This window comes from Hemiscyllium ocellatum, chromosome 25, assembly GCF_020745735.1.
Source record: "Hemiscyllium ocellatum isolate sHemOce1 chromosome 25, sHemOce1.pat.X.cur, whole genome shotgun sequence".
Lineage (NCBI taxonomy): Eukaryota > Metazoa > Chordata > Chondrichthyes > Orectolobiformes > Hemiscylliidae > Hemiscyllium > Hemiscyllium ocellatum.
Window position 1 is genome coordinate 4,105,473 of NC_083425.1, and position 25,585 is coordinate 4,131,057.

General features: G+C 53.3%; 1 protein-coding gene across 1 annotated transcript in view; it reads left to right on the forward strand.

Annotated features, from left to right (window-relative positions):
* The window catches only part of ca10a (carbonic anhydrase Xa), a 465,917-nt gene that overhangs the window by 276,445 nt on the left and 163,887 nt on the right, over positions 1–25,585 (forward strand). The gene's annotated exons all lie outside the window — the stretch shown is intronic.

Genomic DNA, 25,585 nt, shown 5'->3' on the forward strand with positions numbered 1-25,585 from the left:
ATTGAGTGTGAGCATTGAGTGTGAACATATTGTGTGGGCAGTGAGAGTGAGCAGTAAGTGTGAGTATTGAGTGTGGGCAGTGAGTGTGGGCAGTCAGTGTGAGCAGTGAGTGTGAGCAGTGAGAGTGGGCAGTGAGAGTGACAACTGAGAGTTTTCAGTGAGTGTGAGCAGTGTAAGTGGGCAGTGAGAGTGAGCAGTGAGAGTGGGCAGTGAGAGTGGGCAGTGAGAGTGAGCAGTGTGAGTGGGCGATGAGAGTGGGCAGTGAGAGTGCAACAGTGAGTGTGGGCTGTGAGAGTGTACAGTGAGTGCGAGCAGAGTGTGCTGTGAGAGTGTGAGAGTGAACTGTGATTGTGAGCAGTGAGAGTTTGCCATGAGAGTGGGCAGTGATTGTGAGCAGTGAGTGTGGGCAGCGAGTATGGGGAGCGAGTGTGGGCAGTGAGTGTGGGCATTGAGTGTGAGCATTGAGTGTGTGCACTGAGTGTGGGCAGTGAGAGTGGGCAGAGAGTGTGGGCTGTGATTGTGGGAAGTGAGAGTGGGCAGTGAGAGTGATCAGTGAGCAGTGAGTGTGAGCATAAAGTGTTGAGCAGTGAGTGTGAGCAGTGAGTGTGCAATGGGGCTGAACATTGTGAGCAGCGAGATTATCAGTGAGTGTGAGCAGTGAGAGTGAGTAGTGAGAGTGAACAGTGAGAGTGAGCAGTGAGTGTGGGCAGTGAGAGTGAGCAGTGAGAGTGAACAGTGATTGTGAGCATAGAGTGTTGGTCAGTGAGTGTGCAATGGGACTGATTGTGAGCAGCAAGATGATCAGTCAGAGTGAGCAGGGTGAGTTATATGTGAGAGTGAGCAATGAATGGGAGCAGTGAGAGTGAGCAGTGAGTGTGGGCAGTGGGAGTGAACAGTGAGAGTGTGCAAGTGAATATGATCACTGAGAGTGAACAGTGAGAGTGAGCAGTGAGAGTGAGCAGTGTGTGTGAGCAGTGAGATTGGGCATTGAGTGTGAGCATTGAGTGTGAGCATTGAGTGTGGGCAGTGAAGAGTGAGCAGTGAGTGTGGGCAGTGGGAGTGGGCAGTGAGAGTGGGCAGTGAAAGTGGGCAGTAAGTGTGAGCGTTGAGTGTGAGCAGTGAGTGTGGGCAGTCAGTGTGAGCAGTGAGTGTCATCAGTGAGATTGGGCAGTGAGAGTGACCAGTGAGAGTTGTCAGTGAGTGTGAGCAGTGAGAGTGGGCAGTGAGAGTGGGCAGTGAGAGTGAGCAGTGAGAGTGAGCAGTGTGAGTGGGCTATGAGAGTGGGCAGTGAGAATGTACAGTGAGAGTTAGCCATGAGAGTGGGCAGTGATTGTGCGCAGTGAGTGTGCGAAGCGAGTGTGAGAAGTGAGTGTGGGCATAGAGTGTGAGCATTGAGTGTGAGCACTGAGTGTGGGCAGTGAGAGTGGACAGTGAGTCTCATCAGTGAGAGTGGGGAGTGAGAGTGGGCAGTGAGTGTGAGCAGTGAATGTGAGCATTGAGTGTGAGAAGTGAGAGTGAGCAGTGAGTGTGAGCAGTGAATGTGAGCATTGAGTGTGAGAAGTGAGAGTGAGCAGTGAGTGTGAGCAGTGAGTATGGGCAGTGAGAGTGAGCAGTGAGAGTGAGGAGCGAGAGTGTCAGTGAGAGTGAACAGTGAGTGTGGGCAGTGAGAGTGAGCAGTGAGATTGAGCAGTGAGAGTCTGCAGTGAGAGTGAGCAGTGAGAGTGGGCAGTGTGAGTGTGCAGTGAGAGTGTGCTGGGAGTGTGGGCAGTGAGAGTGGGCAGTGAGAGTGAGCAGGGAGAGAGAGCAGTGAGAGTGAGCAGTGAGTGTGGGCAGTGAGAGTGAGCAGTGAGTGTGAGCAGTGAGTATGGGCAGTGAGAGTGAGCAGTGAGAGTGAGGAGCGAGAGTGTCAGTGAGAGTGAACAGTGAGTGTGGGCAGTGAGAGTGAGCAGTGAGAGTGAGCCGTGAGTGGGCAGTGACAGTGAGCAGTGAGAGTGAGCAGTGAGAGTGAGCAGAGAGAGTGAGCAGAGAGTGTGGGCAGTGAGTGTGGGCAGTGAGAGTGAGCAGTGAGAGTGGGCAGTGTGAGTGTGCAGTGAGAGTGAGCAGGGAGAGTGAGCAGTGAGAGTGAGCAGTGAGTGGGCAGTGACAGTGAGCAGTGAGAGTGAGCAGTGAGAGTGAGCAGAGAGAGTGAGCAGTGAGTGTGGGCAGTGAGTGTGGGCAGTGAGAGTGTGCAGTGAGAGTGGGCAGTGAGAGTGAACAGTGAGAGTGAGCAGTGAGTGTGAGCAGTGAGTATGGGCAGTGAGAGTGAGGAGCGAGAGTGGGCAGTGAGAGTGAGCAGTGAGAGTGAGGAGCGAGAGTGTCAGTGAGAGTGAACAGTGAGTGTGGGCAGTGAGAGTGAGCAGTGAGAGTGAGCAGTGAGAGTGGGCAGTGTGAGTGTGCAGTGAGAGTGTGCTGGGAGTGTGGGCAGTGAGAGTGGGCAGTGAGAGTGAGCAGGGAGAGAGAGCAGTGAGAGTGAGCAGTGAGTGTGGGCAGTGAGAGTGAGCAGTGAGTGTGAGCAGTGAGTGCGGGCAGTGAGAGTGAGCAGTGAGAGTGAGGAGCGAGAGTGTCAGTGAGAGTGAACAGTGAGTGTGGGCAGTGAGAGTGAGCAGTGAGAGTGAGCCGTGAGTGGGCAGTGACAGTGAGCAGTGAGAGTGAGCAGTGAGAGTGAGCAGAGAGAGTGAGCAGAGAGTGTGGGCAGTGAGTGTGGGCAGTGAGAGTGAGCAGTGAGAGTGGGCAGTGTGAGTGTGCAGTGAGAGTGAGCAGGGAGAGTGAGCAGTGAGAGTGAGCAGTGAGTGGGCAGTGACAGTGAGCAGTGAGAGTGAGCAGTGAGAGTGAGCAGAGAGAGTGAGCAGTGAGTGTGGGCAGTGAGTGTGGGCAGTGAGAGTGTGCAGTGAGAGTGGGCAGTGAGAGTGAACAGTGAGAGTGAGCAGTGAGTGTGAGCAGTGAGTATGGGCAGTGAGAGTGAGGAGCGAGAGTGGGCAGTGAGAGTGAGCAGTGAGAGTGAGGAGCGAGAGTGTCAGTGAGAGTGAACAGTGAGTGTGGGCAGTGAGAGTGAGCAGTGAGAGTGAGCAGTGAGAGTGGGCAGTGTGAGTGTGCAGTGAGAGTGAGCAGGGAGAGTGAGCAGTGAGAGTGAGCAGTGAGAGTGAGCAGTGTGAGTGTGCAGTGAGAGTGGGCAGTGAGAGTGAGCAGTGAGAGTGAGCAGTGAGTGTGAGCAGTGAGTATGGGCAGTGAGAGTGAGCAGTGAGTGCGGGCAGTGAGTGTGAGCAGTGAGGGTGAGCAGTGAGGGAGGGCAGTGAGAGTGGGCTGTGAGTGTGATCAGTGAGTGTGAGCATTGAGTGTGATCATTGAGTGTGAGCATTGAGTGCAGGCAGTGAGTGTGAGCAGTGAGTGTGAGCAGTGAGAGTGGGCAGTGACAGTGGGCAGTGAGAGTGGGCGATGAGTTTGAGCATTGAGTGTGAGCAGTGAGAGTGTGCATTGAGTGTGAGCATTGAATGTGGGCAGTGAGAGATGGCCAGTGAGTGTGAGCAGTGAGTATGGGCACTGAGAGTGAGCAGTGAGAGTGTGCAGTGAGAGTGTGCTGAGAGTGTGGGCAGTGAGAGTGAGCAGTGAGAGTGAGCAGTGAGGGTGGGCAGTGAGTGTGGGCAGTGAGAGTGAGCAGTGAGAGTGGGCAGTGAGTGTGGGCAGTGAGAGTGAGCAGTGAGTGTGGGCAGTGAGAGTGAGCAGTGAGAGTGAGCAGTGAGAGTGAGCAGTGAGAGTGGGCAGAGAGAGTGAGCAGTGAGTGTGGGCAGTGAGTGTGAGCAGTGAGAGTGAGCAGTGAGAGTGGGCAGTGAGAGTGAGCAGTGAGAGTGAGCAGTGAGAGTGGGCAGATAGAGTGAGCAGTGAGTGTGGGTAGTGAGAGTGAGCCGTGAGAGTGTGCAGTGAGTGTGGGCCGTGAGAGTGGGCAGTGAGAGTGAGGCGTGAGAGTGTGCCGTGAGTGTGCGCAGTTAGAGTGGGCAGTGGGAGTGAGCAGTGAGAGTGAGCATATTGTGTGGGCAGTGAGAGTGTGCAGTGAGTGTGGGAACTCAAAGTGGGCAGTGACAGTGAACAGTGAGTGTGAGCAGTGAGAGTGAGCAGAGAGTGTGGGCTGTGATTGTGGGAAGTAAGAGTGGGCAGTGAGAGTGAGCAGTGAGTGTGAGCAAAAAGTGTTGAGCGGTGAGTGTGAGCCGTGAGTGTGCAATGGGGCTGAACATTGATTGTGAGCAGCGAGATGATCAGTGAGTGTGAGCAATGAGAGTGAGCAGTGAGTGTGAGTAGTCAGTGTGAGCAGTGAGAGTGAACAGTGAGTGTGAGCATAGAGTGTTGGTCAGTGAGTGTGCAATGGGACTGATTGTGAGCAGCGAGATGATCAGTCAGAGTGAGCAGGGAGAGTTATATGTGAGAGTGAGCAGTGAGAGTGAGCAGTGAGAGTGAGCAGTGAGAGTGGGCAGTGAGAGTGGGCAGTGGGAGTGAACAGTGAGAGTGAGCAAGTGAATATGATCACTGAGAGTGAACAGTGAGAGTGAGCAGTGTGTGTGATCAGTGAGATTGGGCATTGAGTGTGAGCATTGAGTGTGAGCATATTGTGTGGGCAGTGAGAGTGGGCAGTGAGAGTGAGCAGTGAGAGTGAGCAGTGAATGTGGGCAGTGAGAGTGAGCAGTGAGTGTGGGCAGTGGGAGTGGGCCATGAGAGTGGGCAGTGAGTGTGGGCAGTGAGAGTGAGCAGTGAGAGTGAGCAGTGAGAGTGCGCAGTGTGAGTGTACAGTGAGTGTGGGCTGTGAGAGTGTACAGTGAGTGTGAGCAGTGAGAGTGTGCTGTGAGAATGGGCTGTGATTGTGAGCAGTGAGAGTTTGCCATGAGAGTGGGCAGTGATTGTGAGCAGTGAGTGTGGGCAGTGAGTGTTGGGAGCGAGTGTGGGCAAGGGATGTGGGCATTGAGTGTGAGCATTGAGTGTGAGCACTGAGTGTGGGCAGTGAGAGTGGGCAAAGAGTGTGGGCTGTGATTGTGGGAAGTGAGAGTGGGCAGTGAGAGTGATCAGTGAGCAGTGAGTGTGAACATAAAGTGTTGAGCAGTGGTTGTGAGCAGTGATTGTGTAATGGGGCTGAACATTGATTGTTAGCAGTGAGATGATCAGTGACTGTGAGCAGTGAGAGTGAGCAGTGAGAGTGAGCAGTGAGAGTGAACAGTGAATGTGAGCAGTGAGAGTGAGTAGTCAGTGTGAGCAGTGAGAGTGAACAGTGAGTGTGAGCATAGAGTGTTGGTCAGTGAGTGAGCAATGGGACAGATTGTGAGCAGAAAGATGATCAGTCAGAGTGAGCAGTGAGAGTGAGAATTGAGAGTGAGCAATGAATGGGGGCAGTGAGTGTGGGCAGTGAGTGTGGGCAGTGGGAGTGAACAGTGAGAGTGAGCAAGTGAATATGATCACTGAGAGTGAGCAGTGAGAGTGAGCAGTGAGAGTGAACAGTGAGAGTGAGCAGTGAATGTGAGCCGTGAGAGTGAGCAGTGAGTGTGAGCATAGAGTGTTGGTCGGTGAGTGTGCAATGGGACTGATTGTGAGCAGCGAGATGATCAGTCAGAGTGAGCAGGGAGAGTTATATGTGAGAGTGAGCAGTGAGAGTGAGCAGTGAGAGTGAGCAGTGAGAGTGGGCAGTGAGTGTGGGCAGTGGGAGTGAACAGTGAGAGTGAGCAAGTGAATATGATCACTGAGAGTGAACAGTGAGAGTGAGCAGTGAGAGTGAGCCATGTGTGTGAGCAGTGAGATTGGGCATTGAGTGTGAGCATTGAGTGTGAACATTGAGTGTGAGCATTGTGTGTGGGCAGTGAGAGTGAGCAGTGAGAATGAGCAGTGAGTATTGACAGTGAGAGTGAGCATTAAGTGGGGGCAGTGAGTAGGGGCAGTGAGTGTGAGCAGTGTGTGTGAGCAGTGAGATTGGGCATTGTGTGTGAACGGTGAGAGTGAGCAATGTGTGTGGGTAGTGAGAGTGAGCAGTGAGTGTGAGCAGTGAGAGTGTGCTGTGAGTGTGGGCAGTGAGAGCGAGCAGTGAGAGTGAGCAGTGTTTGTGAGCAGTGAGTGTCGTCCGTGAGTGTGGTCCATGAGAGTGTGCCGTGAGAGTGGGCAGTGAGTGTGGGCAGTGAGTGTGGGTAGTGGGAGTGAACAGTGAGAGTGTGCAAGTGAATATGATCGCTGAGAGTGAATAGTGAGAGTGAGCAGTGTGTGTGAGCAGTGAGAGTGAGCATTGAGTGTGGGTAGTGAGAGTGAGCAGTGAGAGTGAGCAGTGTGTGCGAGCAGTGAAATTGGGCAGTGAGTGTGAACAGTGAGAGTGAGCAGTGAGTGTGGGTAGTGAGAGTGTGCCATAAGAGTGTGCAGTGAGTGTGGGCCGTGAGAGTGCGCAGTGAATATGATCAGTGAGAGTGAGCAGAGAGTGTGGGCTGTGATTGTGGGATGTGAGTGGGCAGTGAAAGTGAACATTGAGAGTGAACAGTGAGTGTGAGCATAAAGTGTTGAGCAGTGAGTGTGAGCAGTGAGTGTGCAATGGGGCTGAACATTGATTGTGAACAGCGAGATGATCAGTGAGAGTGAGCAGTGAGAGTGAACAGTGAGAGTGTGCAGTGAATGTGAGCAGTGAGAGTGAGCAGTGAGTGTGAGCAGTGAGAGTGAACAGTGATTGTGAGCATAGAGTGTTGGTCAGTGAGTATGCAATGGGACTGATTGTGAGCAGCGAGATGATCAGTCAGAGTGAGCAGGGAGAGTTATATGTGAGAGTGAGCAGTGAGAGTGAGCAGTGAGAGGAGAATTGAGAGTGAGCAATGAATGGGAGCAGTGAGAGTGAGCAGAGAGTGTGGGCAGTGGGAGTGAACAGTGAGAGTGTGCAGTGTGTGTGAGCAGTGAGATTGGGCATTGAGTGTGGGCAGTGAGAGTGAGCAGTGAGAGTGAGCAGTGAGAGTGAGCATTAAGTGTGAACAGTGAGAGTGAGCAGTGAGTGTGGGTAGTGAGAGTGTGCCGTGAGAGTGGGCAGTGAGTCTGAGCAGAGAGTGTGATCTGTGATTGTGGGAATTGAGAGTGGGCAGTGAGAGTGAGCAGTGAGTGTGAGCATAAAGTGTTGAGCAGTGAGTGTGAACAGTGAGAGTGAGAAGTGAGAGTGAGCAGTGTGTGTGAGCAGTGAGAGTGAACAGTGAGAGCGAGTAGTGAGAGTGGGCAGTGAGAGTGGGCTGTGAGAGTGAGCATTGAGAGTGGACAGTGAGTGTGAGCATAGAGTGTTGAGCAGTGAGTGTGAGCAGTGAGTGTGCAATGGGACTGAACATTGATTGTGAGCAGCGAGATGATCAGTGAGAGTGAGAAGTGAGAGTGAGCAGTGAATGTGAGCAGTGAGAGTGAACAGTGAGTGTGCAATGGGATAGATTGTGAGCAGGAAGATTAGATTAGATTAGACTTACAGTGCGGAAACAGGCCCTTCGGCCCAACAAGTCCACACCGACCCGCCGAAGCGCAACCCACCCATACCCCTACATTACCCCTTACCTAACACTACGGGCAATTTAGCATGGCCAATTCACCTGACCCGCACATCTTTGGACTGTGGGAGGAAACCGGAGCACCCGGAGGAAACCCACGCAGACACGGGGAGAACGTGCAAACTCCACACAGTCAGTCGCCTGAGTCGGGAATTGAACCCAAGTCTCTGGCGCTGTGAGGCAGCAGTGCTAACCACTGTGCCACCGTGCCGCCCGTTAATCAGTCAGAGTGACAGGGAGAGTTATATGTGAGAGTGAGCAGTGAGAGTGAGAATTGAGAGTGAGCAGAGAGTGTGGGCAGTGGGTGTGAACAGTGAGAGTGTGCAAGTGAATATGATCACTGAGAGTGAACAGTGAGAGTGGCAGTGAGAGTGAGCAGTGAGATTGGGCAGTGAGTGTGAGCATTGAGTGTGGGCAGTGAGAGTGGGCAATGAGAGTGAGCATTGAGTGTGGGCAGTGAGTGTGGGCCGTGAGTGTGGGCCATGAGTGTGGGCCGTGAGAGTGGGCAGTGAGTGTGAGCAGTGAGAGTGAGCAATGAGTTGGGGCAGTGTGAGTGAGCAGTGAGAGTGAGCAGCTAGAGTGAGCATTGTGTTTGTGCAGTGGGTGTTGTCAGTGATTGTGAGCAGTGAGAGTGGGTATTGAGTGTGAGCATTGAGTGTGGGCAGTGTGAGTGGACAGAGAGATTGAGCAGTGAGAGTAAGCAGTGACTGTGAGCAGTGAGAGTGGGCAGTGAGAGTGAGCAGTGAGAGTGAGCAGTGAGAGTGGGCAGTGAATGTGGGCCGTGAGTGTGGGCCGTGAGAGTATGCCGTGAGAGTGGGCAGTGAATGTGAGCAGTGAGTTGGGGCAATGAGAGTGGGCAGTGAGTGTGGGCAGTGAGAGTGAGCAGTGAGTGTGAGCAGTGAGAATGTGCAGTGAGAGTGTGCTGTGAGTGTGGGCAGTGAGACTGGGCAGTGAGGGTGGGCAGTGAGTGTGAGCATTGACTGTGGGCAGTGAGAGTGAGCAGTGAGTATGAGCAGTGAGAGTGAGCAGTGAGTGTGAGCAGTGAGAGTGAGCAGTGAGAGTGTGCAGTGAGAGTGTGCTGTGAGTGTGGGCAGTGAGAGTGGGCAGTGAGTGTGGGCCGTGAGAGTGTGCTGTGAGTGTGGGCAGTGAGGGTGGGCAGAGAGAGAGTGAGCAGTGAGTGTGAGCAGTGAGAGTGGGCAGTGAGAGTGAGCAGTGAGAGTGTGCCGTGAGAGTGTGCCGTGAGAGTGGGCCGTGAGAGTGTGCCATGAGAGTGAGCAGTGAGAGTGGACAGTGAGAGTTAACAGTGAGAGTGGGCAGTGTGTGTAAGCAGTGAGAGTGGGCAGTGAGAGTGAGCAGTGTGTGTGAGCATGAGTGTGGGCTGTGGGAGTGAGCAGTGAGAGTGAGCAGTGTGTGTGAGCAGTGAGTGTAATCAGTGGGAATGAGCCGTGAGAGTTAGCAGTGAGCGTGAGCAGTGAGTGTGAACAAGCAGTGTGGGCAGACAGTGTGAACAAGGAGTGTGGGCAGAGAGTGGGGCAGTGAGAGTGTGCCGTGAGAGTGTGCCGTGAGAGTGAGCAGTGAGTGTGGGCAGTGAGAGTGAGCCGTGAGAGTGAGCTTTGAGTGTGGGCAGTGAGTGTGAGCAGTGAGAGTGTGCAGTGAGAGTGGGCAGTGGGAGTGGGCAGTGAGTGTGGGCAGTGAGAGTGGGCCGTGAGAGTGGGCAGTGAGAGTGAGCAGTGAGAGTGAACAGTGAGTGTGAGCATAGAGTGTTGAGCAGTTAGTGTGAGCAGTGAGTGTGCAATGGGACTGAACATTGATTGTGAGCAGCGAGATGATCAGTGAGAGTGAGCAGTGAGAGTGAGCAGTGAGAGTGAACAGTGAGAGTGAGCATAGAGTGTTGGTCAGTGAGTGTGCAATGGGACTGATTGTGAGCAGCAAGATGATCAGTCAGAGTGAGCAGGGAGAGTTATATGTGAGAGTGAGCAGTGAGAGTGAGTATTGAGAGTGAGCAATGAATGGGGGCAGTGAGTGTGGGCAGTGAGTGTGGGCAGTGGGAGTGAACAGTGAGAGTGAGCAAGTGAATATGATCATTGAGAGTGAACAGTGAGAGTGAGCAGTGAGTGTGAGCAGTGTGTGTGAGCAGTGAGTTTGGGCATTGAGTGTGAGCATTGAGTGTGAGCATTGAGTGTGGGCAGTGAGAGTGAGCAGTGAGTGTGGGCAATGAGAGTGGGCAGTGAGAGTGAGCAGTGACTGTGGGCAGCGAGTGTGAGCAGTGAGATTGGGCAGTGAGAGTGGGCAGTGAGTGTGAGCAGTAAGTGTGAGCAGTGTGTGTGAGTAGTGAGTGTGAGCAGTGAGAGTGGGCAGTGAGAGTGTGCATTGAGAGTGGACAGTGAGAATGGGCAGTGAGAGTGAGCAGTGTATGTGAGCAGTGAGATTGGGCAGTGAGTGTGAGCATTGAGTGTGGGTAGTGAGTGTGATCAATGAGAGTGAGCAGTGTGTGTGAGCAGTGTGTGAGCAGTGAGAGTGTACAGTGAGTGTGGGCAGTGAGAGTGGTCAGTGAGTGTGGGCAGTGTGAGTGTGCACTGAGAGTGAGCAGTGATTGTGAGCATTGAGTTGGGGCAATGAGAGTGGGCAGTGAGTGTGAGCAGTGAGAGTGAGCAGTGAGGGTGAGCAGTGTGAGTGTACAGAGAGTGTGAGCAGTGAGAGTGTACAGAGAGTGTGGGCAGTGAGAGTGAGCTGTGCGAGTGAGCAGTGAGAGTGGGCAGTGAGAGTGTGCAGTGAGTGTGAGCAGTGAGAGTGAGCAGTGAGAGTGGGCCGTGAGAGTGTGCCGTGAGAGTGGGCAGTGAGTGTGAGCAGTGAGAGTGGGCAGTGAGAGTGAGCAGTGAGTGTGAACATTGAGTGCGAGGAGTGAGAGTGAGCAATAAGAGTGAACAGTGAGAGTGAGCAGAGAGTGTGGGCTGTGAATGTTGGAAGTGAGAGTGGGCAGTGAGAGTGAGCAGTGAGAGTGAACAGTGAGTGTGAGCATAGAGTGTTCAGCAGTGAGTGTGAGCAGTGAGTGTGCAATGGGACTGAACATTGATTGTGATCAGCGAGATGATCAGTGAGAGAGAGCAGTGAGAGTTATAAGTGAGTGTGAGCAGTGAATGTGAGCAGTGAGAGTGAACAGTGAGAGTGTGCAGTGAATGTGAGCAGTGAATGTGAGCAGTGAGAGGGAGCAGTGAGTGTGAGCATAGAGTGTTGGTCAGTGAGTGTGCAATGGGACTGATTGTGAGCAGCAACATGATCAGTCAGAGTGAGCAGGGAGAGTTATACGTGAGAGTGAGCAGTGAGAGTGAGCAGTGAGAGTGAGAACTGAGAGTGGGCAATGAATGGGAGCAGTGAGAGTGAGCAGTGAGTGTGGGCAGTGGGAGTGAACAGTGAGAGTGAGCAAGTGAATATGATCACTGAGAGTGAACAGTGAGAGTGAGCAGTGTGTGTGAGCAGTGTGTGTGAGCAGTGAGTTTGGGCATTGAGTGTGAGCATTGAGTGTGAGCATTGAGTGTGGGCAGTGAGAGTGAGCAGTGAGTGTGGGCAATGAGAGTGGGCAGTGAGAGTGAGCAGTGAGTGTGGGCAGTGAGTGTGAGCAGTGAGAGTGGGCTGTGAGTGTGAGCAGTAAGTGTGAGCAGTGTGTGAGAGTAGTGAGTGTGAGCAGTGAGAGTGGGCATTGAGAGTGTGCATTGTGAGTGGACAGTGAGAATGGGCAGTGAGAGTGAGCATTGAGTGTGGGTAGTGAGTGTGATCAGTGAGAGTGAGCAGTGTGTGTGAGCAGTGTGTGTGAGCAGTGAGAGTGTACAGTGAGTGTGGGCAGTGAGAGTGGTCAGTGAGTGTGGGCAGTGTGAGTGTGCACTGAGAGTGAGCAGTGATTGTGAGCATTGAGTTGGGGCAATGAGAGTGGGGCAGTGAGTGTGAGCAGTGAGAGTGAGCAGTGAGGGTGAGCTTTGTGTGTGGACAGTGAGAGTGAGCAGTGAGAGTGAGCCGTGAGAGTGTGCAGTGAGTGTGGGCAGTGATTGTGAGCAGTGCTTGTGAGCATTGAGAACGGGAGGTGAGAGTGAGCAGTGAGAGTGAGCATTGAGTGTGGACAGTAGAGTGGGCAGTGAGAGTGGGCAGTGAGAGTGGGCAGTGAGAGTCATCAGTGAGTGTGGGCAGTGAGTGTGGCAGTGAGTGTGGGCAGTGAGAGTGGGCAGTGTGAGTCAGCAGTGAGAGTGAGCAGTGAGTGTGAGCAGTGAGAGTGAGCAGTGATAGTGGTCAGTGAGAGTGAGCAGTTAGAGTGGGCAATGAGTGTGGGCAGTGAGTGTGGGCAGCTAGTGTGAGCATTGAGTTTGTGCAGCGAGTGTGAGTGCGTATCGGCAGTGTGAGTGAGCAGTGAGAGTGAGCAACTAGTGTGAGCATTGTGTTTGTACAGTGAGAGTTGTCAGTGATTGTGAGCAGTGAGAGTGGGCAGTGAGAGTGGGCATTGAGTGTGAGCATTGAGCGTGGGCAGTGAGAGTGGACAGTGAGAGTGAGCTTTGAGTGTGGGCATCAATGTGAGAAGTGAGTGTCATCAGTGGGTGTGGGCAGTGAGTGTGAGCAGTGAGAGTGAGCAGTGAGAGTGAACAGTGAGAGTGAGAATTGAGATTGAGCGAGCAGTGAATGTGGGCAGTGGGAGTGAACAGTGAGAGTGAGCAAGTGAATGTGATCACTGTGAGTGAACAGTGAGAGTGAGCAGTGAGAGTGAGCAGTGTGTGTGAGCAGTGAGTGTGGGCATTGAGTGTGAGCATTGAGTGTGGGCAGTGAGAGTGAGCAGTGAGTGTGGGCAGTGAGAGTGGGCAGTAAGGGTGGGAAGTGAGTGTGAGCAGTGAGTGTGAGCATTGAGTTTGTGCAGGGAGAGTTGTCAGTGAGTGTGAGCAGTGAGAGTGGGCAGTGAGAGTGGGCATTGAGTGTGAGCATTGAGTGTGGGCAGTGAGTGTGGGCAGTGAGTGTGAGCAGTCAGAGTGGGCAGTGTGAGTCAGCATTGAGTGTGGGCAGCGAGAGTGAGCAGTGTGAGCAGTGAGAGTGAACAGTGAGAGTGAGAATTTAGAGTGAGCAGTGAATGTGGGCAGTGGGAGTGAACAGTGAGAGTGAGCAGTGAGCGTGAGCATTGAGGGTGAGCAGTGAGAGCGAGCAGTGAGAGGGGGCAGTGAGTGTGGGCAATGAGAGTGGGCAGTGAGACAGAGCAGTGAGTGTGAGCAGTGAGTGGGCCGTGAGAGTGAGCAGTGAGTGAGCCGTGAGAGTGAACAGTGAGTGTGAGCAGTGAGAGCGGGCAATGAGAGGGAACAGTGAGAGTGTACAGTGATAGTGAGCAGTGAGAGTGAGCCATGAGAGTGGGCAGTGAATGTGAGCAGTGAGAGTGTGCATTGCGTGTGGACAGTAGAGTGGGCAGTGAGAGTGGGCAGTGAGAGTTAGCCTTGAGAGGGAGCAGTGCGAGTGGACAGTAAGTGTGAGCATTGTATGTGGGCAGTGAGTGGGCGGTGAGTGTGAGCAGTGAGAGTGGGCAGTGAAAGTGAGCAGTGAGAGTGGGCAGTGAGTGTGGGCAGTGAGAGTGAACAGTGAGTGCGAGGAGTGAGAGGGAGCAATAAGAGTGAACAGTGAGAGTGAGCAGAGAGTGTGGGCTGTGAATGTTGGAAGTGAGAGTGGGCATTGCGAGTGAGCAGTGAGAGTGAGCAATGAGTGTGTTCATAGAGTGTTGAGCAGTATAAGCAGTGAGTGTGCAATGGGACTGAACATTGATTGTGTGCAGCGAGAATATCAATGAGTGTGAGCAGTGAGAGTGAGCAGTGAGAGTGAACAGTGAGTGTGAGAAGTAAGAGTGAGCAGTGAATGTGAGCACAGAGTGTGAGCATAGAGTGTTGGTCAGTGAGTGTGCAATGGGACTGATTGTGAGCAGCAAGATGATCAGTCAGAGTGAGCAGGGAGAGTTATATGTGAGAGTGAGCAGTGAGAGTGAGCAGTGAGAGTGAGCAATGAATGGGAGCAGTGAGAGTGAGCAGTGAGTGTGGGCAGTGGGAGTGAACAGTGAGAGTGAGCAAGTGAATATGATCACTGAGAGTGAACAGTGAGAGTGAGCAGTGTGTGTGAGCAGTGTGTGTGAGCAGTGAGTTTGGGCATTGAGTGTGAGCATTGAGTGTGGGCAGTGAGAGTGAGCAGTGAGTGTGAGCAGTGAGTGTGAACAAGGAGTGTGGGCAAGAGTGGGGCAGTGAGTGTGCGCAGTGAGAGTGTGCCGTGAGAGTGGGCAGTGAGAGTGAGCAGTGAGAGTGAGCCTTGTGTGTGGACAGTGAGAGTGAGCAGTGAGAGTGAGCCGTGAGAGTGTGCAGTGATTGTGAGCAGTGCTTGTGAGCATTGAGAACGGGAGGTGAGAGTGAGCAGTGAGAGTGAGCATTGAGTGTGGACAGTAGAGTGGGCAGTGAGAGTGGGCAGTGAGAGTGGGCAGTGAGAGTGAGCAGTGAGTGTGAGCATTGAGTGTGGGCAGTCAGTGTGAGCAGTGAGAGTCATCAGTGAGTGTGGGCAGTGAGTGTGGCAGTGAGTGTGGGCAGTGAGAGTGGGCAGTGTGAGTCAGCAGTGAGAGTGAGCAGCGAGTGTGAGCAGTGAGAGTGAGCAGTGATAGTGGTCAGTGAGAGTGAGCAGTTAGAGTGGGCAATGAGTGTGGGCAGTGAGTGTGGGCAGCTAGTGTGAGCATTGAGTTTGTGCAGCGAGTGTGAGTGCGTATCGGCAGTGTGAGTGAGCAGTGAGAGTGAGCAACTAGTGTGAGCATTGTGTTTGTACAGTGAGAGTTGTCAGTGATTGTGAGCTGTGAGAGTGGGCAGTGAGAGTGGGCATTGAGTGTGAGCATTGAGCGTGGGCAGTGAGAGTGGACAGTGAGAGTGAGCTTTGAGTGTGGGCATCAGTGTGAGAAGTGAGTGTCATCAGTGGGTGTGGGCAGTGAGAGTGAGCAGTGAGAGTGAGCAGTGAGAGTGAACAGTGAGAGTGAGAATTGAGAGTGAGTGAGCAGTGAATGTGGGCAGTGGGAGTGAACAGTGAGAGTGAGCAAGTGAATGTGATCACTGTGAGTGAACAGTGAGAGTGAGCAGTGAGAGTGAGCAGTGTGTGTGAGCAGTGAGTGTGGGCATTGAGTGTGAGCATTGAGTGTGGGCAGTGAGAGTGAGCAGTGAGTGTGGGCAGTGAGAGTGGGCAGTAAGGGTGGGAAGTGAGTGTGAGCAGTGAGTGTGAGCATTGAGTTTGTGCAGGGAGAGTTGTCAGTGAGTGTGAGCAGTGAGAGTGGGCAGTGAGAGTGGGCATTGAGTGTGAGCATTGAGTGTGGGCAGTGAGTGTGGGCAGTGAGAGTGAGCAGAGTGGGCAGTGTGAGTGAACAGTGAGAGTGAGAATTTAGAGTGAGCAGTGAATGTGGGCAGTGGGAGTGAACAGTGAGAGTGAGCAGTGAGCGTGAGCATTGAGTGTGAGCAGTGAGAGCGAGCAGTGAGAGGGGGCAGTGAGTGTGGGCAATGAGAGTGGGCAGTGAGACAGAGCGGTGAGTGTGAGCAGTGAGTGGGCCGTGAGAGTGAGCAGTGAGTGTGAGCAGTGAGGGTGGGCAGTGAGAGTGAGCAGTGAGTGTGAGCATTGAGTGTGGGCAATCAGTGAGAGCAGGGAGTGTCATCAGTGAGAGTGAGCAGTGAATGTGAGCAGTGAGAGGGAGCAGTGAGTGTGAGCATAGAGTGTTGGTCAGTGAGTGTGCAATGGGACTGATTGTGAGCAGCAACATGATCAGTCAGAGTGAGCAGGGAGAGTTATACGTGAGAGTGAGCAGTGAGAGTGAGCAGTGAGAGTGAGAACTGAGAGTGAGCAATGAATGGGAGCAGTGAGAGTGAGCAGTGAGTGTGGGCAGTGGGAGTGAACAGTGAGAGTGAGCAAGTGAATATGATCACTGAGAGTGAACAGTGAGAGTGAGCAGTGTGTGTGAGCAGTGTGTGTGAGCAGTGAGTTTGGGCATTGAGTGTGAGCATTGAGTGTGAGCATTGAGTGTGGGCAGTGAGAGTGAGCAGTGAGTGTGGGCAATGAGAGTGGGCAGTGAGAGTGAGCAGTGAGTGTGGGCAGTGAGTGTGAGCAGTGAGAGTGGGCTGTGAGTGTGAGCAGTAAGTGTGAGCAGTGTGTGAGAGTAGTGAGTGTGAGCAGTGAGAGTGGGCATTGAGAGTGTGCATTGTGAGTGGACAGTGAGAATGGGCAGTGAGAGTGAGCATTGAGTGTGGGTAGTGAGTGTGATCAGTGAGAGTGAGCAGTGTGTGTGAGCAGTGTGTGTGAGCAGTGAGAGTGTACAGTGAGTGTGGGCAGTGAGAGTGGTCAGTGAGTGTGGGCAGTGTGAGTGTGCACTGAGAGTGAGCAGTGATTGTGAGCATTGAGTTGGGGCAATGAGAGTGGGGCAGTGAGTGTGAGCAGTGAGAGTGAGCAGTGAGGGTGAGCTTTGTGTGTGGACAGTGAGAGTGAGCAGTGAGAGTGAGCCGTGAGAGTGTGCAGTGAGTGTGGGCAGTGATTGTGAGCAGTGCTTGTGAGCATTGAGAACGGGAGGTGAGAGTGAGCAGTGAGAGTGAGCATTGAGTGTGGACAGTAGAGTGGGCAGTGAGAGTGGGCAGTGAGAGTGGGCAGTGAGAGTGAGCAGTGAGTGTGAGCATTGAGTGTGGGCAGTCAGTGTGAGCAGTGAGAGTCATCAGTGAGTGTGGGCAGTGAGTGTGGCAGTGAGTGTGGGCAGTGAGAGTGGGCAGTGTGAGTCAGCAGTGAGAGTGAGCAGTGAGTGTGAGCAGTGAGAGTGAGCAGTGATAGTGGTCAGTGAGAGTGAGCAGTTAGAGTGGGCAATGAGTGTGGGCAGTGAGTGTGGGCAGCTAGTGTGAGCATTGAGTTTGTGCAGCGAGTGTGAGTGCGTATCGGCAGTGTGAGTGAGCAGTGAGAGTGAGCAACTAGTGTGAGCATTGTGTTTGTACAGTGAGAGTTGTCAGTGATTGTGAGCAGTGTGAGTGTGCACTGAGAGTGAGCAGTGATTGTGAGCATTGAGTTGGGGCAATGAGAGTGGGGCAGTGAGTGTGAGCAGTGAGAGTGAGCAGTGAGGGTGAGCTTTGTGTGTGGACAGTGAGAGTGAGCAGTGAGAGTGAGCCGTGAGAGTGTGCAGTGAGTGTGGGCAGTGATTGTGAGCAGTGCTTGTGAGCATTGAGAACGGGAGGTGAGAGTGAGCAGTGAGAGTGAGCATTGAGTGTGGACAGTAGAGTGGGCAGTGAGAGTGGGCAGTGAGAGTGGGCAGTGAGAGTGAGCAGTGAGTGTGAGCATTGAGTGTGGGCAGTCAGTGTGAGCAGTGAGAGTCATCAGTGAGTGTGGGCAGTGAGTGTGGCAGTGAGTGTGGGCAGTGAGAGTGGGCAGTGTGAGTCAGCAGTGAGAGTGAGCAGTGAGTGTGAGCAGTGAGAGTGAGCAGTGATAGTGGTCAGTGAGAGTGAGCAGTTAGAGTGGGCAATGAGTGTGGGCAGTGAGTGTGGGCAGCTAGTGTGAGCATTGAGTTTGTGCAGCGAGTGTGAGTGCGTATCGGCAGTGTGAGTGAGCAGTGAGAGTGAGCAACTAGTGTGAGCATTGTGTTTGTACAGTGAGAGTTGTCAGTGATTGTGAGCAGTGAGAGTGGGCAGTGAGAGTGGGCATTGAGTGTGAGCATTGAGCGTGGGCAGTGAGAGTGGACAGTGAGAGTGAGCTTTGAGTGTGGGCATCAATGTGAGAAGTGAGTGTCATCAGTGGGTGTGGGCAGTGAGTGTGAGCAGTGAGAGTGAGCAGTGAGAGTGAACAGTGAGAGTGAGAATTGAGATTGAGCGAGCAGTGAATGTGGGCAGTGGGAGTGAACAGTGAGAGTGAGCAAGTGAATGTGATCACTGTGAGTGAACAGTGAGAGTGAGCAGTGAGAGTGAGCAGTGTGTGTGAGCAGTGAGTGTGGGCATTGAGTGTGAGCATTGAGTGTGGGCAGTGAGAGTGAGCAGTGAGTGTGGGCAGTGAGAGTGGGCAGTAAGGGTGGGAAGTGAGTGTGAGCAGTGAGTGTGAGCATTGAGTTTGTGCAGGGAGAGTTGTCAGTGAGTGTGAGCAGTGAGAGTGGGCAGTGAGAGTGGGCATTGAGTGTGAGCATTGAGTGTGGGCAGTGAGTGTGGGCAGTGAGTGTGAGCAGTCAGAGTGGGCAGTGTGAGTCAGCATTGAGTGTGGGCAGCGAGAGTGAGCAGTGTGAGCAGTGAGAGTGAACAGTGAGAGTGAGAATTTAGAGTGAGCAGTGAATGTGGGCAGTGGGAGTGAACAGTGAGAGTGAGCAGTGAGCGTGAGCATTGAGGGTGAGCAGTGAGAGCGAGCAGTGAGAGGGGGCAGTGAGTGTGGGCAATGAGAGTGGGCAGTGAGACAGAGCAGTGAGTGTGAGCAGTGAGTGGGCCGTGAGAGTGAGCAGTGAGTGAGCCGTGAGAGTGAACAGTGAGTGTGAGCAGTGAGAGCGGGCAATGAGAGGGAACAGTGAGAGTGTACAGTGATAGTGAGCAGTGAGAGTGAGCCATGAGAGTGGGCAGTGAATGTGAGCAGTGAGAGTGTGCATTGCGTGTGGACAGTAGAGTGGGCAGTGAGAGTGGGCAGTGAGAGTTAGCCTTGAGAGGGAGCAGTGCGAGTGGACAGTGAGTGTGAGCATTGTATGTGGGCAGTGAGTGGGCGGTGAGTGTGAGCAGTGAGAGTGGGCAGTGAAAGTGAGCAGTGAGAGTGGGCAGTGAGTGTGGGCAGTGAGAGTGAACAGTGAGTGCGAGGAGTGAGAGGGAGCAATAAGAGTGAACAGTGAGAGTGAGCAGAGAGTGTGGGCTGTGAATGTTGGAAGTGAGAGTGGGCATTGCGAGTGAGCAGTGAGAGTGAGCAATGAGTGTGTTCATAGAGTGTTGAGCAGTATAAGCAGTGAGTGTGCAATGGGACTGAACATTGATTGTGTGCAGCGAGAATATCAATGAGTGTGAGCAGTGAGAGTGAGCAGTGAGAGTGAACAGTGAGTGTGAGAAGTAAGAGTGAGCAGTGAATGTGAGCACAGAGTGTGAGCATAGAGTGTTGGTCAGTGAGTGTGCAATGGGACTGATTGTGAGCAGCAAGATGATCAGTCAGAGTGAGCAGGGAGAGTTATATGTGAGAGTGAGCAGTGAGAGTGAGCAGTGAGAGTGAGCAATGAATGGGAGCAGTGAGAGTGAGCAGTGAGTGTGGGCAGTGGGAGTGAACAGTGAGAGTGAGCAAGTGAATATGATCACTGAGAGTGAACAGTGAGAGTGAGCAGTGTGTGTGAGCAGTGTGTGTGAGCAGTGAGTTTGGGCATTGAGTGTGAGCATTGAGTGTGGGCAGTGAGAGTGAGCAGTGAGTGTGAGCAGTGAGTGTGAACAAGGAGTGTGGGCAAGAGTGGGGCAGTGAGTGTGCGCAGTGAGAGTGTGCCGTGAGAGTGGGCAGTGAGAGTGAGCAGTGAGAGTGAGCCTTGTGTGTGGACAGTGAGAGTGAGCAGTGAGAGTGAGCCGTGAGAGTGTGCAGTGATTGTGAGCAGTGCTTGTGAGCATTGAGAACGGGAGGTGAGAGTGAGCAGTGAGAGTGAGCATTGAGTGTGGACAGTAGAGTGGGCAGTGAGTGTGGGCAGTGAGAGTGGGCAGTGAGAGTGAGCAGTGAGTGTGAGCATTGAGTGTGGGCAGTCAGTGTGAGCAGTGAGAGTCATCAGTGAGTGTGGGCAGTGAGTGTGGCAGTGAGTGTGGGCAGTGAGAGTGCGCAGTGTGAGTCAGCAGTGAGAGTGAGCAGCGAGTGTGAGCAGTGAGAGTGAGCAGTGATAGTGGTCAGTGAGAGTGAGCAGTTAGAGTGGGCAATGAGTGTGGGCAGTGAGTGTGGGCAGCTAGTGTGAGCATTGAGTTTGTGCAGCGAGTGTGAGTGCGTATCGGCAGTGTGAGTGAGCAGTGAGAGTGAGCAACTAGTGTGAGCATTGTGTTTGTACAGTGAGAGTTGTCAGTGATTGTGAGCAGTGAGAGTGGGCAGTGAGAGTGGGCATTGAGTGTGAGCATTGAGCGTGGGCAGTGAGAGTTGTCAGTGAGAGTGAGCCTTGAGTGTGGGCATCAGTGTGAGAAGTGAGTGTCATCAGTGGGTGTGGGCAGTGAGTGTGAGCAGTGAGAGTGAGCAGTGAGAGTGAACAGTGAGAGTGAGAATTGAGAGTGAGCGAGCAGTGAATGTGGGCAGTGGGAGTGAACAGTGAGAGTGAGCAAGTGAATGTGATCACTGTGAGTGAACAGTGAGAGTGAGCAGTGAGAGTGAGCAGTGTGTGTGTGAGCAGTGAGTGTGGGCATTGAGTGTGAGCATTGAGTGTGGGCAGTGAGAGTGAGCAGTGAGAGTGCGCAGTGAGAGTGGGCAGTAAGGGTGGGAAGTGAGTGTGAGCAGTGAGTGTGAGCATTGAGTTTGTGCAGGGAGAGTTGTCAGTGAGTGTGAGCAGTGAGAGTGGGCAGTGAGAGTGGGCATTGAGTGTGAGCATTGAGTGTGGGCAGTGAGTGTGGGCAGTGAGAGTGAGCAGTCAGAGTGGGCAGTGTGAGTCAGCATTGAGTGTGGGCAGCGAGAGTGAGCAGTGTGAGCAGTGAGAGTGAACAGTGAGAGTGAGAATTTAGAGTGAGCAGTGAATGTGGGCAGTGGGAGTGAACAGTGAGTGTGAGCAGTGAGTGTGAGCATTGAGTTTGTGCAGGGAGAGTTGTCAGTGAGTGTGAGCAGTGAGAGTGGGCAGTGAGAGTGGGCATTGAGTGTGAGCATTGAGTGTGGGCTGTGAGTGTGGGCAGTGAGTGTGAGCAGTCAGAGTGGGCAGTGTGAGTCAGCATTGAGTGTGAGCAGTGAGAGCGAGCAGTGAGAGGGGGCAGTGAGTGTGGGCAATGAGAGTGGGCAGTGAGACAGAGCAGTGAGTGTGAGCAGTGAGTGGGCCGTGAGAGTGAGCAGTGAGTGAGCCATGAGAGTGAGCAGTGAGTGTGAGCAGTGAGGGTGGGCAGTGAGAGTGAGCAGTGAGTGTGAGCATTGAGTGTGGGCAGTCAGTGAGAGCAGGGAGTGTCATCAGTGAGAGTGGGCAGTGAGTGTGAGCAGTGAGAGCGGGCAATGAGAGGGAACAGTGAGAGTGTACAGTGAGAGTGAGCAGTGAGAGTGAGCCATGAGAGTGGGCAGTGATTGTGAGCAGTGAGAGTGAGCATTGCGTGTGGACAGTAGAGTGGGCAGTGAGAGTGGGCAGTGAGAGTTAGCCTTGAGAGGGAGCAGTGCGAGTGGACAGTGAGTGTGAGCATTGTGTGTGGGCAGTGAGTGGGCGGTGAGTGTGAGTAGTGAGAGTGGGCAGTGAGAGTGAGCAGTGCGTATGGGCAGTGTGAGTGAGCAGTGAGAGTGAGCAACTAGTGTGAGCATTGTGTTTGTGCAGTGAGAGTTGTCAGTGATTGTGAGCAGTGAGAGTGGGCAGTGAGAGTGAGCATTGAGTGTGAGCATTGAGTGTGGGCAGTGAGAGTGGACAGTGAGAGTGAGCTTTGAGTGTAGGCATCAGTGTGAGAAGTGAGTGCCATCAGTGGGTGTGGGCAGTGAGTGTGAGCAGAGAGTGAGCAGTGAGAGTGAAAAGTGAGAGTGAGCAGTGAGAGTGAGCAGTGATTGGGCAGTGAGAGTGAGCAATGAGAGTGAGCAGTGAGAGTGAACTTTGAGTGTGGGCAATAGGTGTGAGCAGTGAGTGCCATCAGTGAGTGTAGGCAGTGAGTGTGATCAGTGAGTGTGAGCATTGAGTGTGGGCAGTGAGAGTGGGCAGTGAGAGCGGGCCGTGAGAGTGAACAGTGAGTGTGGTCAGTGTGTGTGAGCAGTGAGAGTGGGCAGTGAGAGTGAGCAGTGAGAGTGTACAGTGATTGTGAGCAGTGAGTTGGGGCAATGAGAGTGGGCAGTGAGTGTGAGCAGTGAGAGTGAGCAGTGAGTGTGGTCAGTGTGTGTGAGCAGTGAGTGTGGGCAGTGAGAGTGAGCAGTGAGAGTGTACAGTGAGTGGGAGCAGTGAGTGTGGGTAGTGAGAGCGGCACGTGAGAGTGGGCAGTGAGTGTGAGCATTGAGTGTGGGCAGTGAGAGTGAGCAGTGAGTGTGAGCAGTGAGAGTGAGCAGTGAGAGTGAGCAGTGAGAGTGAGCCGTGAGAGTGTGCCGTGAGAGTGGGAAGTGAGTGTGAGCAGTGAGAGTGGGCAGTGAGAGTGGGCAGTGAGAGTGGGCAGTGAGAGTGAGCAGAGAGTGTGGGCTGTGGGAGTGAGCCGTGAGAGTGAGCTTTGAGTGTGGGCAGTGAGCGTGAGCCGTGAGAGTGAGCCGTGAGAGCGTGCAGTGAAGGTTGGCCGTTAGTGTGTGACCTGAGAGTGGGCAGTGATTGTGAGCAGTGAGTGTGAGCAGTGAGAGTGGGCAGTGGGAGTGGGCAGTGAGTGTGGGCAGTGGGAGTGGGCAGTGAGGGTGGGCAGTGAGAGTGGGCCGTGAGAGTGGGCAGTGAGAGTGAGCAGTGAGAGTGAGCAGTGAGAGTGAACGGTGAGAGTGAGCATAGAGTGTTGGTCAGTGAGTGTGCAATGGGACTGATTGTGAGCAGCAAGATGATCAGTCAGAGTGAGCAGGGAGAGTTATATGTGAGAGTGAGCAGTGAGTGTGAGCAGAGAGTGTGCAATGAATGGGGGCAGTGAGAGTGAGCAGTGAGTGTGGGCAGTGGGAGTGAACAGTGAGAGTGAGCAAGTGAATATGATCACTGAGAGTGAACAGTGAGAGTGAGCAGTGTGTGTGAGCAGTGAGTTTGGGCATTATGTGTGAGCATTGAGTGTGAGCATTGAGTGTGGGCAGTGAGAGTGAGCAGTGAGTGTGGGCAATGAGAGAGGGCAGTGAGAGTAAGCAGTGAGTGTGGGCAGTGAGTGTGAGCAGTGAGATTGGGCAGTGAGTGTGAGCAGTGAGAGTGAGCAGTGTATGTGAGCATGAGATGGGGCAGTGAGAGTGAGCAGTGTGTGTGAGCAGTGAGTTTGGGCATTATGTGTGAGCATTGAGTGTGAGCATTGAGTGTGGGCAGTGAGAGTGAGCAGTGAGTATGGGCAATGAGAGAGGGCAGTGAGAGTGAGCAGTGAGTGTGGGCAGTGAGTGTGAGCAGTGAGATTGGGCAGTGAGTGTGAGCAGTGAGAGTGAGCAGTGTATGTGAGCATGAGATGGGGCAGTGAGTGTGAACATTGAGTGTGGGTAGTGAGTGTGATCAGTGAGAGTGAGCAGTGTGTGTGAGCAGTGAGAGTGAGCAGTGAGAGTGTACGGTGAGTGTGGGCAGTGAGAGTGGTCAGTGAGTGTGGGCAGTGTGAGTGTGCACTGAGAGTGAGCAGTGACTGTGAGCATTGAGTTGGGGCAATGAGAGTGGGCAGTGAGTGTGAGCAGTGAGAGTGAGCAGTGAGAGTGAGCAGTGTTAGTGTACAGAGAGTGTGAGCAGTGAGAGTGTACAGAGAGTGTGGGCAGTGAGAGTGAGCAGTGAGAGTGAGCAGTGAGAGTGGGCAGTGAGAGTGTGCAGTGAGTGTGAGCAGTGAGAGTGAGCAGTGAGAGTGTGCCGTGAGAGTGTGCCGTGAGAGTGGGCAGTGAGTGTGAACAGTGAGAGTGGGCAGTGAGACTGCGCTGTGAGTGTGGGAACTCAAAGTGGGCAGTGAGTGTGAGCAGTGGGTGTGAACATTGAGTGCGAGGAGTGAGAGTGAGCAATAAGAGTGAACAGTGAGAGTGAGCAGAGAGTGTGGGCTGTGAATGTTGGAAGTGAGAGTGGGCAGTGAGAGTGAGCAGTGAGAGTGAACAGTGAGTGTGAGCAAAGAGTTTTCAGCAGTGAGTGTGCAATGGGACTGAACATTGATTGTGATCAGCGAGATGATCAGTGAGAGAGAGCAGTGAGAGTTATAAGTGAGTGTGAGCAGTGAATGTGAGCAGTGAGAGTGAACAGTGAGAATGAGAAGTGAGAGTGAGCAGTGAATGTGAGCGGTGAGAGGGAGCAGTGAGTGTGAGCATAGAGTGTTGGTCAGTGAGTGTGCAATTCGACTGATTGTGAGCAGCGAGATGATCAGTCAGAGTGAGCAGGGAGAGTTATATGTGAGAGTGAGCAGTGAGAGTGAGCAGTGAGAGTGAGAATTGAGAGTGAGCAATGAATGGGAGCAGTGAGAGTGAGCAGTGAGTGTGGGCAGTGGGAGTGAACAGTGAGAGTGAGCAAGTGAATATGATCACTGAGTGAACAGTGAGAGTGAGCAGTGTGTGTGAGCAGTGTGTGTGAGCAGTGAGTTTGGGCATTGAGTGTGAGCATTGAGTGTGAGCATTGAGTGTGGGCAGTGAGTGTGAACAAGGAGTGTGGGCAGAGAGTGGGGCAGTGAGTGTGCGCAGTGAGAGTGTGCCGTGAGAGTGGGCAGTGAGAGTGAGCAGTGAGAGTGAGCTTTGAGTGTGGACAGTGAGAGTGAGCAGTGAGAGTGAGCCGTGAGAGTGTGCAGTGAGTGTGGGCAGTGATTGTGAGCAGTGCTTGTGAGCATTGAGAACGGGAGGTGAGAGTGAGCAGTGAGAGTGAGCAGTGAGAGTGAGCTTTGAGTGTGGGCAGTGATTGTGAGCAGTGCTTGTGAGCATTGAGAACGGGAGGTGAGAGTGAGCAGTGAAAATGAGCATTGAGTGTGGACAGTAGAGTGGGCAGTGAGTGTGGCAGTGAGTGTGGGCAGTGAGAGTGGGCAGTGTGAGTCAGCAGTGAGAGTGAGCAGTGAGTGTGAGCAGTGAGAGTGAGCAGTGATAGTGGTCAGTGAGAGTGAGCAGTTAGAGTGGGCAGTGAGTGTGGGCAGTGAGTGTGGGCAGCTAGTGTGAGCATTGAGTTTGTGCAGTGAGTGTGAGCAGTGCGTATGGGCAGTGAGTGTGAGCAGTAAGAGTGAGCAGTGAGTGTGGGCATCAGTGTGAGAAGTGAGTGTCATCAGTGGGTGTGGGCAGTGAGTGTGAGCAGTGAGAGTGAGCAGTGAGAGTGAACAGTGAGAGTGAGAATTGAGAGTTAGCGAGCAGTGAATGTGGGCAGTGGGAGTGAAGTGAGAGTGAGCAGTGAGAGTGAGCAGTGTGTGTGAGCAGTGAGTGTGGGCATTGAGTGTGAGCATTGAGTGTGAGCATTGAGTGTGTGCAGTGAGAGTGAGCAGTGAGTGTGGGCAGTGAGAGTGGGCAGTAAGGGTGGGAAGGGAGTGTGAGCAGTGAGTGTGAGCATTGAGTTTGTGCAGGGAGAGTTGTCAGTGACTGTGAGCAGTGAGAGTGCGCAGTGAGAGTGGGCATTGAGTGTGAGCATTGAGTGTGGACAGTGAGAGCGAGCAGTGAGCAGTGAGTGTGGGCAGTGAGAGTGAGCAGTGAGAGTGAGCAGTGAGAATGAGCAGTGAGAGTGGGCATTGAGTGTGAGCATTGAGTGTGGGCAGTGAGTGTGGGCAGTGAGAGTGAGCAGTCAGAGTGGGCAGTGTGAGTCAGCATTGAGTGTGGGCAGCGAGAGTGAGCAGTGTGAGCAGTGAGAGTGAACAGTGAGAGTGAGAATTTAGAGGGAGCAGTGAATGTGGGCAGTGAGAGTGAACAGTGAGAGTGAGCAGTGAGCGTGAGCATTGAGTGTGAGCAGTGAGTGTGAGCAGTGAGAGAGGGCAGTGAGTGTGGGCAATGAGAGTGGGCATTGAGTGTGAGCATTGAGTGTGAGCATTGAGTGTGGGCAGTGCGAGTGGGCAATGAGAGTGGGCAGTGAGTGTGAGCAGTGAGAGTGAGCCGTGAGAGTGAGAAGTGAGTGTGGGCAGTGAGAGTGGGCAGTGAGACAGAGCAGTGAGTGTGAGCAGTGAGTGGGCCATGAGAGTGAGCAGTGAGTGAGCCGTGAGAGTGAGCAGTGAGTGTGAGCAGTGAGGGTGGGCAGTGAGAGTGAACAGTGAGTGTGAGCATTGTGTGTGGGCAGTCAGTGAGAGCAGGCAGTGTCATCAGTGAGAGTGGGCAGTGAGTGTGAG